Genomic DNA, 12,511 nt, shown 5'->3' on the forward strand with positions numbered 1-12,511 from the left:
GCCCAGGTTCTGCTCTCCCGATAAAAATGGTACCTCACTTGTGTGGGTAGGCATAGTGGCTGCACAGGAAATGGCCCAAATCGTACTGAGGAGACTTCAAAGTTACCTATAAAAAAACTACCTGTTTTTGGGGCGGGGGACACCTGGGATTTTCACCCCGGGCTCGGCGGCCATCTTGGGAAAGTACCAATCCCAAACATTTCTGAAAACTAGACCCCGGGGAAGTCCAATGAGGTTTGGCTTGCGTGGATCCCCAACGTTTTCCTGGCCAGAATACCGTGCAAACCTCAAATTTAGCTGAAAAAAACAAATTTTCCACATATTTTTGCATGGAATCACTGTGCCGGCACAAATATCATACCCCACAGAGTTCCTCTCAGTCTCCTGAGTAAAATGATACCTCACTTGTGTGGGTGGGGAGAGGCCTGTGACTGGGAAGAGCCCAAAACATAGGGAATAAGGGTATAGCACCGAGAATTCTAAGCGCTACATTTTTTTAAAATAAGTTTTTAGCCAATACTGCATTGGACACCCACACAAGTGAGGTATAATTTTACTCGGGAGACTCAGGGGAACGCTGTGGGGTAGGAAATTTGTGCCGGCACGGTGATTCCACACAAAAATATGTGGAAAATGTGTGTTTTTTTAGCTAAATTTGAGGTTTGCAGGGGATTCTGGGTAGGGAAAAATTGGGGGATCCATGCAAGCCGTAAATTATTGGACTCCCCCGGGTGTCTTGTTTTTAGAAATGTGTAAGTTTGGTAGGTTTCCCTAGATGGCTGCGAACCCAGGGCCAAAAAACAGGTGCCCCACCCCCAAAACCATGTAGTTTTGTTATAGGTAATTTTGAAGTCTCCACAGTACGATTTGGGCCATTTCCTGTTGCAGCCACTATGCCTACCCACACATTATTTTTTTTTTAACAAACTTTATTAGGTTCATAATTCCAATCAATAATACAGCGTACATCTTAGTCACTCCCCCCCCCCCCTCCAATAGTTTTCCAGGTCAATTGCTTATGGATAATTAGTACACTTCCACGTTCCCCCTCTATCCTGGTCTTGAAAGGTCATAATTGTGGGACCAGGGGTGCATTATCTAATGTTCAACACATACCGTAATATGCTACATTAATAGTCCCAATAAATCTTAAACTAAACTAACTACCCCCCTCCCTCCCTCCAGGCATGTCACATCCAGTACATTCCCGGAACTATCAAGTCCCATGAAAAGTGTGTAGTCAGTGCCAAGTCGTAAACAATTCAAGTGTGTGCGGGGCACCATTCCGGTCGCACTCAACCTATACTTATGGAGTATGGTTGAACAAGTGCATCTGCGTGCTGTAAGGGGCCTATTCCATATTGGGGGCTCCCAATTCTGCTTTATCATCGCTCATAGCTTCCGGGTCCCTCAATAATCCCACCAAGTGTTCCCATGCTCTAGCCGCCTCTCGCGCCCTCTCGTTCCCCACTCTTCTAGCTAATTGTAACCTAACTGTGCCATCACATTCTGCCCATTTGACAAAGTCCCTTTTCCACCGATCTAAGCTCGGGCCCACTCGTCTTCCAATTCATCGTAATTTCCCTCTTGGCCAACACCAGTCCCATGTCTATAAACTTGCTGGTGATCTTAGTTTTAGCTGTATGAGGGAACCAATGCAATATACAAGACCCCAGCGATAGCTCCAACTCTCTTTCTGTCACCTCCTTCAATAGTGCTAATACATCGGACCAATAGCCAGTTAGTAGTGGGCATCCCCACAACATGTGAGGGAAATCCGCCCCCTCTCCTCGACACCTTGGGCATTCGCCCGGGTCACCATTAAAATATGCTTTAATTTTTGCCAGCGTGAGGTAGGCGCAATGCAAAATATAAAATTGAAGGAATTGAAAGCGGGCGTTCCTGGTATTTTTCCACGCTCGCTCTACCACCTCAGCCCAGGCTCTTTCCGGAATCTCTTTACCCACATCTATTTCCCACTTTCGCTTAAGCTCATCCAGAGGGGCCAACTTCTCAGTAGTCAGGCGCTTATACAGGCATGTGATCGCCTTAAACTTCCCCGCTGCAGTTACTACATATTGACATCCCAACGAAACCCTAGGTTCCGCCTGGCCTTCTTTCCAGTGTGCATGTATAGCCGCGGTAAGCGCAGCATGAAGTAAAAAGCCTCCACCTCTCAAATCAAAATGCTCCTGCAAGGTACAAAATGGTAGAAGGATCCCATCCTCATACAAATCTCCAATGGTAGTCAGCCCCCTCTCAGCCCAGTCACTTAGTTCCCGCCAAGAACCTCCGTGTGGGAGTGCCTCACACATTGAGAGCGGTATATCTGGGACATACGGCACTTTCAAGCCCGCCCTCTTGAGACTGCGCCTCCAGCATTGCCGCGCTGTTCACAGTTCTTCCGAGAGAGCACCCAACCGAAGAGGAAGGTCCAGCACTATTTGAGAGAGCTGCTGCAATTCCAGAGTGCCCTCCCCTTCCTCTTCCAAACCTCGCAGTCTCATTGCCACTCTCTGTGTCAACCATTGCAATTGAGCAGCCAGATAATAGGTTTCGAAGTCAGGTACCGCCCAACCACCCTCTGACCGTGGACGCATCATCACTTTCAAGGCAACCCGCCGTCTTCCAGTGCCCCACAGAAACCCTGTTACCATAGATGCAAGTTGCTTAAATGTCTTCGCTGGTATCCAAATTGGTAAGGTTCCGAAATAATACAGTAATCAGGGAAGGGCCACCATTTGAAGTAAAGACACCCGCCCAGCAACCGATAACGGCAGCGTTCCCCAAAAATCAAAACTGCCCGCTAGGCACCGTACCGCTCTACCAATTTTGCCCTCTAGTATATCTGATCTGGAATGATATATCTGGTCCCCCAGGTAGGGGAGGCAACCGGAATTCCCACTTCACTCTCGCCACATTCTGTAGGTCTTGCCTATGTCCGTCAATGGGGAACAAACATGATTTAGCCCAGTTAACTCTAAGGCCAGACATCTCCCCTAACTCATGCAACACTGCCTTCGCTCCCAGTAATTCCCTCTCTGTGTCTCCTAGGAACATAAGCAGGTCATCCGCATTTAAAGCTATATGATGGATTTGACACTGCACCTGTAGGCCGCGATAGTACCTCCCTGTCCTAGCTTTTGCGGCCAGGGGCTCCATGGCTAAAGCAAATAGAAGAGGGGACAATGGACATCCCTGTCTTGTGCCCCGGGTCACCTCACAAGCTTCCGATATTACCCCTCTTGTCCGAACCCACGCTGTAGAAGATTCATAAAGTAAAGCCGTCCATGCTATGAAGTCATCTCCCAATCCAAATCGGGCCATGACGTGAAAGAGGTAAGGCCATTCCAAGCTGTCAAAGGCCTTTTCTATATCGACAGCAAATACAGCGGCAGTGGCCTTGGGGTAAGTATCCGCCTCCTGTATACGCAGCAATCGCTGTACGTTTAAGGTAGTATTCCTAGTAGGGATGAAACCAGATTGATCATGATGGATTAAAGTAGTCATGTAGGGCATCAGACGGGTGACCAAGATACGACTTAATATCTTATAGTCCGTGTTAAGCATGGACAGCGGACGATACGCCGTTCTGTCCCAAGCTGACTTACCAGGCTTCAAAGGCTGAACAAAAACCGCCTCTCTTGTAGACACAGAGAGGTGACCCAGGCGCCTTGCCCCATTATACAAAGTCACTAACCGCAGTGCTAACTGGTCAGAATAAGTGACATATAACTCAATCGGGAGGCCGTCTGTTCCCGGCGTTTAGTTTCGCACCATGTGTTTAATAGCCGCCCGCACTTCCCGCAGTTCGATATCCCCAACGAGTGCCTCAGCTTGATCGTCCTCTGGTTGTAGCTCACGTGTGAACCCCTCAAGCTCATCTCCGGTCTTCACTGCCCTGCTCCTGTGTAATTCCTTATAATAATCACCAAACAACCCATTTATGCCTTCCTGAGTGAAGCAAGCGTCCCCCCGGGCATCACGATCCTCCAATATCAGTGAGCCCTTGCGCGACGGGTTAGCAAGCCAGGCCAGCAAAGCCCCCGACTTGTCCCCTTCGACGTGAGTGCGTGTTATTTACACCTTGTGATCAAAACATCAAAGGCGCTCCACCTGTCCTGCCATTGCCTCTCTTGCCTCTTCCAGGTCTCGCTGTTTATCCGGCTTGCCAGGGCGGGCCTGCTCAGCCGCACATAAGCATTGTTCAGCCTCGTTTATCTTGTCCAACAGCACTTTACGCACCCCCACCATCTCAGCTATGCAGCGCCCCGGAAGCACTTTTTTAAATGCGTCCTATTCTACATTCGGCGTGGAGGCAGTTCCCACATTATCCCCAAAATATTGGGTGATAGCCGTGCCCACTGTTTCTCTAAACACTGAGTCCTCCAAAGCCTCTGGGCAGAGCCGCCAGGTAGGTATCCGGGCCCGGGATCGCGACCAGCGCATCCGGAGCAATACCGGATTATGATCCAAGAGCATTCTGGCAAGATATTCACTACAGAGCACACCGGCGTGCACATCCGGAGTGCACAAAAATGCGTCCAAGTGCTCGTGAAGATTGTGCTACGCAGAGAAATAAGAATAATCTCGGTCAGTCGGATGTTGGGCCCTCCAGGTATCCACCAGGCCCCATTGGGCTTGCCATTTTCGCCTGGCTTCCGCTATCTTATAAGTGGGAGCATTAGGGAGCGGGGTGGGAACGATCCAAAGTCACATCAGTTATACAGTTAAAATCCCCGCAATCAACAACGACCCGGTAAGATAAGGTGCTAGCTTTGCGGATAACTGCGTGAAAAAAGCCGGCTGCTCCGTATTGGGTGCATAGATACTACCCAGGGTAATGTCCCGCCCATCCAGCTTCCCAACGACCACTACATATCTGCCCTCTGGATCAATAATCTTTTCTCTGCACTGGAAAGGCACTCCTGCTCGCACCCAGACCAACACTCCTCGGGCAAAGGCAGAATAAGCGGCATAATACAATTGACCACGCCAACGCCAGTGTAACGCTGCCCCTTCCTGTGCTTGCAAGTGTGTTTCCTGTAAAAATGCAATGTGAACTCCCCTTCGCACTAAATACGCATGTAACTTTTGTCTATGCCACATTGAGTGCATGCCCCGCACATTCCAGGATAAACATTTCAAATCACTGGTAGATCCCATCGTGACAACATCTGGACAGCACACCTGCTAGCTAAAGTAGTGACATACCTGGCCCTATGATCCCTTAAGACTAATAAACAATCCCAACTCCCACTCCCCAGGACAGCTACTATAGAACTACTACCCATCCAAACCATGAAGCAACACACTCAAAAGCCTCCGACGAATTCAGAGGCACTGGGGACTGTAGCTGGCCCAAGAAACTCTTCAGGAAACCCAACAGCCCCAAATCTTCTAAATCAGACCGGATCTTCCAGTCAGTCTCTCGCTAGCAGCAATAGTTCGTAAGTTTCAAGCTCGCTCCCATCCTGCATCTATCTTCATCAAGCTATGTTATCTGCCGTCTGCAGTGTCACTACAGGCATCTGTTCCTCGCCAGTTAAAGAGGAGTTCGAGTCCTGTCCGACCGAGACATCTGTGGTAGCGTCCCTCTCCTCTTCAGTCGCAGGGGCACTGTTCTGCGCCAACTCCACCACCGCCTGCAGTGCAGCTGCTCGTTCATGTGCCGTCTGAGTGAGCGTGGGCCTCTTCTGAATTCTGTTGCGGCCACGCCGTCTCGGTTGCACAGACCTATTGGGCATTTGGTCCCGGATTTCTCGTGGTGCCCCATCTCTCGGAGTGTCCTTCCTGTAGTTCTCCAGCCAGTCCCATGCTTCTTGGGGAGAATCCACATAATGCGCAATCGGGCCGGGAACATTAGGGAGTATTGGAATCCCTCCTCTCGCGAAGCCTTCTTGACTGCCATGTAAGAGGCACTCTTCCTTTGAACCTCCATCGTATAGTCCGGGAATAGCGTGACCATGGCATTGTCCACTGCGAAGGGGCCATCCTGTCTTGCCTTCTGTAGCAACAAGTCCCTATCTCGAAAATGGAGCAGGCGGGCCACCACCGTTCTCGGGGGTCTCCCCGGGGCCGGCAGATGGGCCGGCACTCTGTGGGCCCTCTCAAGCGTATAAAAGGTTGTAAGCCCTTCTAGCGCTACTACGTCCCGAAACCATGATTCTAGGAAAGACACCATGTCTCCTCCTTCCGCTCCCTCCGGCAGGCCCACGACCCTTACGTTGTTCCTTCGATTGCTGCCTCCGCATCTTTAGCCCTACGTTCCAGCATTGACACCCTATCTGTTAAGGCCTGCACTTGTTGCGCCACATCTTTATGCGCAGGCGCTATTTCCACGAAGTCGAGTTCTGCTTTCTTACCCCTCTCAGATAGTTTCTTGTGCTCGTCTCGCAATAGTCCCAGACCCACTGCGACCGTGCTAATGTCCTGGTGTAGGGTCGCTTTTGTGTCAGCTATGGCAGCCAGGATCTGTTGCAGTTGCCGCTGCACTGGGTCATCCGAGGCGCTCTTTATTTTTTCCTGCGCTCCTCCTTCTTGGTCTTGGGGTACCCCGGCCTGACGGCCTCTAGGCTTGCCCATGACTGCAAGAATTCCTCCCGTTGCTGCCGCCACACTCCTCTCTCTCTGCTGAGGACCCCACAGGGCCGGCTTCAGTACCCCTCGCCGCGCAACAGGGACCGCCGTTCTGTCTCATGCAGCAGGGATCTGGGCACAGTATGAGCAACCCCGCGATAGGGCCTATAGAACGGGTCATAGGGTACCCCTCACCGAACCCTCCTCAATCACAGTCCGCCATCCAGGGGGCTTGATCCCTCCTGCATCGCCCGTTCAAGCCGTGCCACCAAGTCTGGGGGTCAGCAGTACTGTTAGCGCGCCTGTCAGGAGGGGTTCTGTTCCTCCCAGAAGCTCAAGTGCTCTCCCAAGCAGCGAAGCGATGAACCCGCAGCCAGGCATATGCAGGCGCAACGGTGGGCACCCCACCCCATGGTGGAATGCAATAGCCAAGTCCCACCGTAGACTCTCTTTCTCAGGGGGCCCACCAATGCTCAGTCACTGCCCCAGCTCAGGGGCCCAGCAGGAAGGTAAATCACCAAAGTGAAGCTCCCCAGCGAGGCCAGCCCTCAGGTCCCGATCTAGAGCTCCCCAGGCAGCAGGCAGCCTTCCACACCACGTCAGGAGGCGGTGAATGAATCGGGGACTAGCGGCACCCCGCTCCTCAATGCCTCTTCTCCTTGTCAGCCCAACTGCCAGCTCCCAGAGCCCATCGTGCCACGCCAGCACGATCGCACCAGTAGGGGTCCTTGCACTCACCGTCCAGCGCTCAAATCCCCTCTGCCGTCACCGCCACAATACCGCTGCTTCCACTGCCATTTTGCGGCTGCTGCTCGGCGTCACAGAGCCACTTCTCGTTTCCTGCTGGGTTCTGGCCGGACAGCTCCTCCTGCAGTCAGTTGAGCTTCGGCCCCCGAGTAAAGGGTGTCCCCTCCATAATCTGCAGCTATCCGTATGCCTTAGCGTCTAGGCAGCAGATAGTCCTCCTTTGCACGCCGGGGGGGGGGGGCAAAATTGGTCCCAGCTGCTCCCCGCATTCTGGTGTCACTCCCCCTCAGTAGGCTGACGCCACCATGCACGCTGTGTCTTGCCGGCCCGTAATCCTCCACGGGGCTCCTCACACGCAGGAATCAGTGCTTCAATCCCCGCAGCTGCTCACTTGCTCACCGTCTTCATCGGCGGGGCCATTTTGGAGAATATCGGCGTCACAGTCCCACGGCCCATCTCTCAGCAGATCTCGGACGGACAGCTACTTTCGCCTCTCCCAAGCCTCTCCGCTGGTGCCCAACCCCGTCAGAGGGCTCGATGGCACACATTTCCACTCCGGTCTATCGTAAGAACAGGACAAAAGTGAGGCTGCTGCGGAGCGCTCTGCTCACGCGTACGCCATTGCTGCTGGCCAAGCCCCCATGCTTAACCGCACCCTTTTTTGCAAAGTGCCTAGCTGTAGATTTTGAACCCTAGCTCTGCCAGTACCTAGGGAAACCTAGCAAACCTATACATTTTTCAAACCTAGACAACCAGGAAAATCCAGGATGGGGTGACTTGTCTGTCTCTCACCAGCTTCTGTTACCCAGAATCCCTTGCAAACTTCAAAATGTGTTAAAAAAAACACATTTTCCTCACATTTATGTGGTGGAAAGTTCTGGAATCTGCGTGGATCCACACAATTCCACCTGCCCCGTGCTCCCAAAGTCTTCCAAGAAAAATGGTACCTCATTTCTGTAGGTAGGCCTAGTGCCCGCAACAGGAAACGACCCAAAACGCAACGTGGACACACCACATTTTCTAGTGTCTAGTGTCTAGTGGGTGGATTTCTGCTTCGGGATCGCCCTCCTGGGGCAATCACCAAGCAGGGATGCACTGAGGAGGGGTGCCATTCGAAAGGGGAGATTCTACCCTTTCTAATGATACCTCCCCCGTCTTTCTACGTGCTCAGGGGGCTGAGATAGCACCCTGAGCACGTAGAAACTGAAAATGAAATGAGCCTTTCATTTCAGTTTTTGTTTCTTTGAAATGACGTCAGCGCGACGTGCGCGCTGATCGTCATTTTACAGAAACGGGGGGGGCTCTCGGGAGCTGGGGAAGCTTTTCCCCAGCTTCCGAGGCTTTGGGGGTGTAAAGAAATGCACTAGAGGGATTTCATGGGCAATGGCGTCGGACGCGAAGGAGCCGTCCAACACATCAAAGGGGTTAACTAGTCTTGCAGACTGGTTTTCGTCATGCTAGGCAGAAGAACATCATCCACATAAAACAGATGCATCAATCGAAGTGGCCCCGGCGTGGGAGCTGATCTGATCTATCTTTGAGGTTGGATCTGTCATGAACAGATTAAAGACATGGGTGCCAGCTTACACCCCTGCTTCATCCCTTGATGGGTCCCGATCCTTCTGGAAACCCTTGTGCTACAGCCGATCTGAACTTTCATCCAGGTCTCAGAGTATAGTTGTTCAATGGCTCGTAGCAAAGAGATTCTTTATTCTCTTCTTTTTTCGCAGAGCATCCCATGTTCAACGCAGTCGAATGCAGCTTTAAAGTCTACAAACCAGAAATGACATTCCTTTCTCCTTCTCCTGCATCTGTCTGCTATGAAAGAAGCTTCTAAGATGTTTGTTGTGTGTCCAAGTCCTCTCCAGAATCCCGTCTGTGTACAGGTACCATGTTATCGCATGTGACCACTCAAAAGGTCTTCTAATACAAGCATTAAAAATGCAATAGGCCTCGCCTTTTATTAAGTTAAAGCCATTTGCTTTGCTATATAATACCATTAGCAAAGCAAATGGCTTTAACTTAATCAAAGGCGAGACCTATTGCATTATCAATGATGTAACGTAGGATCCGTGCATGTAATAAAACTGCAGCCAAGTATTCCCACAGAAAAATGCAAACACACGGCTGGTGGTAGTTTATTCATGAATGTATATGTGGAATGTGTACTAATTGGAGTGGGCCGAGTGTGAGGGTTATGGAGTTTACACTAACTAACGCTCCCTTTCAAGAATACTTCGCTATTGTTGAATGAGGGTACTAGTGAGCACGAGAGAGCTCTGCAGCCCACTTTCCTTCTGTAGTTGTTCTCGGTTCACAGAAACACACATTCATGGATCCATATACCAGTGGACCAGCAATACAAACAATTTGGAGGCAACTGGAACTACAGCTAAGCCAAAGATTCAGCTTTGTTCAGGAGAGCTAAACACAAGCCGACCCAGTCTTTGTTTCATTTTAACAAAAGCGTTTTTAAGTGCAACTATGAAAATAAATATGCATCAAATAGAAGTTATAGGAACTTGTGCCTATCCTATTTCAATAAAAAAGATTGTTCCTATCGGCTCCACCATCATGTGCTGTGCTGAAATTACTTTTAGCAGCACTCCTTGTAGGGAATCTGGGCCTGGCTCTAAACCGTCCCACAAAAGTAAGCAAAGTCCTAGCCACTCATGGGCAAACTAACCGCAATTGCCATGACCACCCCCAAGTCCATCGGCATCTTTGCTGCTTTGTGCTTTGAATAAATACAACAGTCAGGGCTTGAGCAGGGTTAAATAAGAAAAAAACCTGACTTCTAGTTCGTATAAATAGTTTTAGCATTCTTTCCAAGTACAGTATTTCATATTGTTTTATCAGCCACATAACATATTTGAAATGTATGCTGATTTCATCCAAGCTAAAGCTATTTATGAAGTTCTTCACCACCAAAGTAATTTCATATTTCGGTCAACAAGACACTTGCTATTTGCCATACCCATCACAACACACATCATAAGAGGACTGCACCAGGCAAGAAAGAGCAGGCGGAGAAACAGTCTGGCCTGATTGCACCTTTCCGCCACACTTCCAATATCCAATTTCAACAGCCAGGTGCGAGCATGCAAAATATTCAACAAAAGCAAGACAGCGTTAAAACAGTGTGCACACTAGGAGTGTAAAATACATGAAATAACCACATTAAAACTGAGTGAGGAAATAAGAACAAGGAAGCACCCCAGGAAAAGTAACTTCACATTCAGTGAGATGTCTGAGCAAGGGTCTCCGGCTAGTACATCCTCATCATTGCTTGACCGGTTTCTTCTGCAAACAATGTGGCCCTGACCTGGTTATATCTTTGTATTCCAGTAGGGATATTTAAGTAAAACTATTGTATATTTGCTAGATAAAACTGACGCCTTGAGCTGCAGAGCACCGACTCCACAAAACTACATATCTCGCAATCCATTTTAAAGGTATTTCTACAGAGAACACAAATACGTATTTTGGTACGATTTACTGGAATCCTCCAATATCATTACAAAAGGTACGACCTCAAAAGTAGAAAAAAATGTAAGGCTGTAGCGGTGCCCCACAAGAATGTGAAAAGTAACCGTATACGCAGTTCAGTACTGTAAAAAATACATTTGCTTGGTATTTGAAAAGATAAAATGCAAACTTGAGCTTGATGTCGAGCAGCGCGAGCAGTCGGCGTTTCGTAAGGCCACGAGAAACCTGTGCGGTCTCAAACTCTAGCTGCACTCCCGGCTCTGCCCTGCACGTGCGCGACGCCCGCTCCACCCAGCCGCACTGTTGATCTAACCTGGAGTCGCCTCGTAGGCACTGGTAGAAAGTTTGCTTTTCCAGAATACTCTATGACCCTGCCTTGTCCAGGCTCCATGGATAAGAGAGTTTACACATCTGCTCTCCCAGAATACTCCATGATCCTGCCTCATCTGGGCTCCATGAGGTGTACATTTCTACTCTCCCAGAATACTCTATGACCCTGCCTCGTCCAAGCTCCTTGGATAAGAGAGTGTACACTTCTGCTCTCCCAGAATACTCTATGACCGTGCCTTGTCTTGGTTCCATGAAGTGTACATTTTTGCTCTTCTGGAATACTCTCCAAGGGTAAGAGAATGTACATTCCTGCTAGTCGGGAATACCCTAGGGCGCTGCCTCGTCTGTGCTCCACCGAGTGTACATTTCTACTGTCCCAGAATACTCTCCCTGGGTAAAGAGAGTGTACATTTCTGCTCTCCCGGAATACTCTGCGATCCTGCCTCCTCTGCGCTCCATGGCTAAGAGAGTGTACACTTCTGCTCTCCCAGAAAACGTTACGATCCAGCCTCGACAGATCGCTGCTCTCCTGTGTGTGTTCCGTGTGCTGATGTGCAATGGAGCTCTCCCTACGAACGTTCTTTCAACTTATTCTTTCTATGATTCAAGGACAGGGTGAATGAAGCACGCGGAAGATCTCCTGAGCCCGTCTATGATGCACATGCGTAAAGGACGAGACCAGATGCAGCTCTGTCTGTGAACTGCCGTGGCTCAGCTCCACTGGCAGCGACGCTCCCCGACCCCGAGCTCTGGCGGGGTGCCGGAGGACGGCGGCTGCTGATGTCTGGTGATATTCCCGTGCTAGACACTGTGCCACGGGCAAAAGAAGGCTGCGGACTGCAGCCTTTAGATCACATTGCATGCTTTATGGGGCGGGCGATGGGTTTAGTCCGCAACTCTTCTGAGATCTCACCTTAAACCACCCGCCGGGCCCTATAAGTGCTCCACGAGTAAAACAAGGGACAGTTTACAATTTTCCGTGATCTCACCTAGACCCTTTGCTGCTTGGACAAAAGATGGGGACAATCAAATCTCCTGAGATGTCACTTTATAATCCTAGGCCCTATCTGCACTCCATGGGCAAAGGTGGAGGGCAGGCTGCAGTCCCCACGAGTAGTCTTCTGAGCACCGTCTTCTGAGCGTGACTGCTGGGGTAGGCAGAAGGTACGGTCAAGCTGGGGATCTCCCATATATTGTCCTTCACCGTTTATTGAGGAGGCGAGACGTCTCATCATTATAAAGGTAATCACGCTGACCCAGTGCCTTTCTTTAGAATATGTTTGTGGTCTGTCTAATTTCTCAGATTGTCACATATTTCACGTATCTCCTTACCGCTCGCGGTTCTAAACAAGGAAAAAAAAAGCAC

Source organism: Triturus cristatus, chromosome 5_1, assembly GCF_964204655.1.
Source record: "Triturus cristatus chromosome 5_1, aTriCri1.1, whole genome shotgun sequence".
Taxonomy (NCBI): Eukaryota; Metazoa; Chordata; class Amphibia; order Caudata; family Salamandridae; genus Triturus; species Triturus cristatus.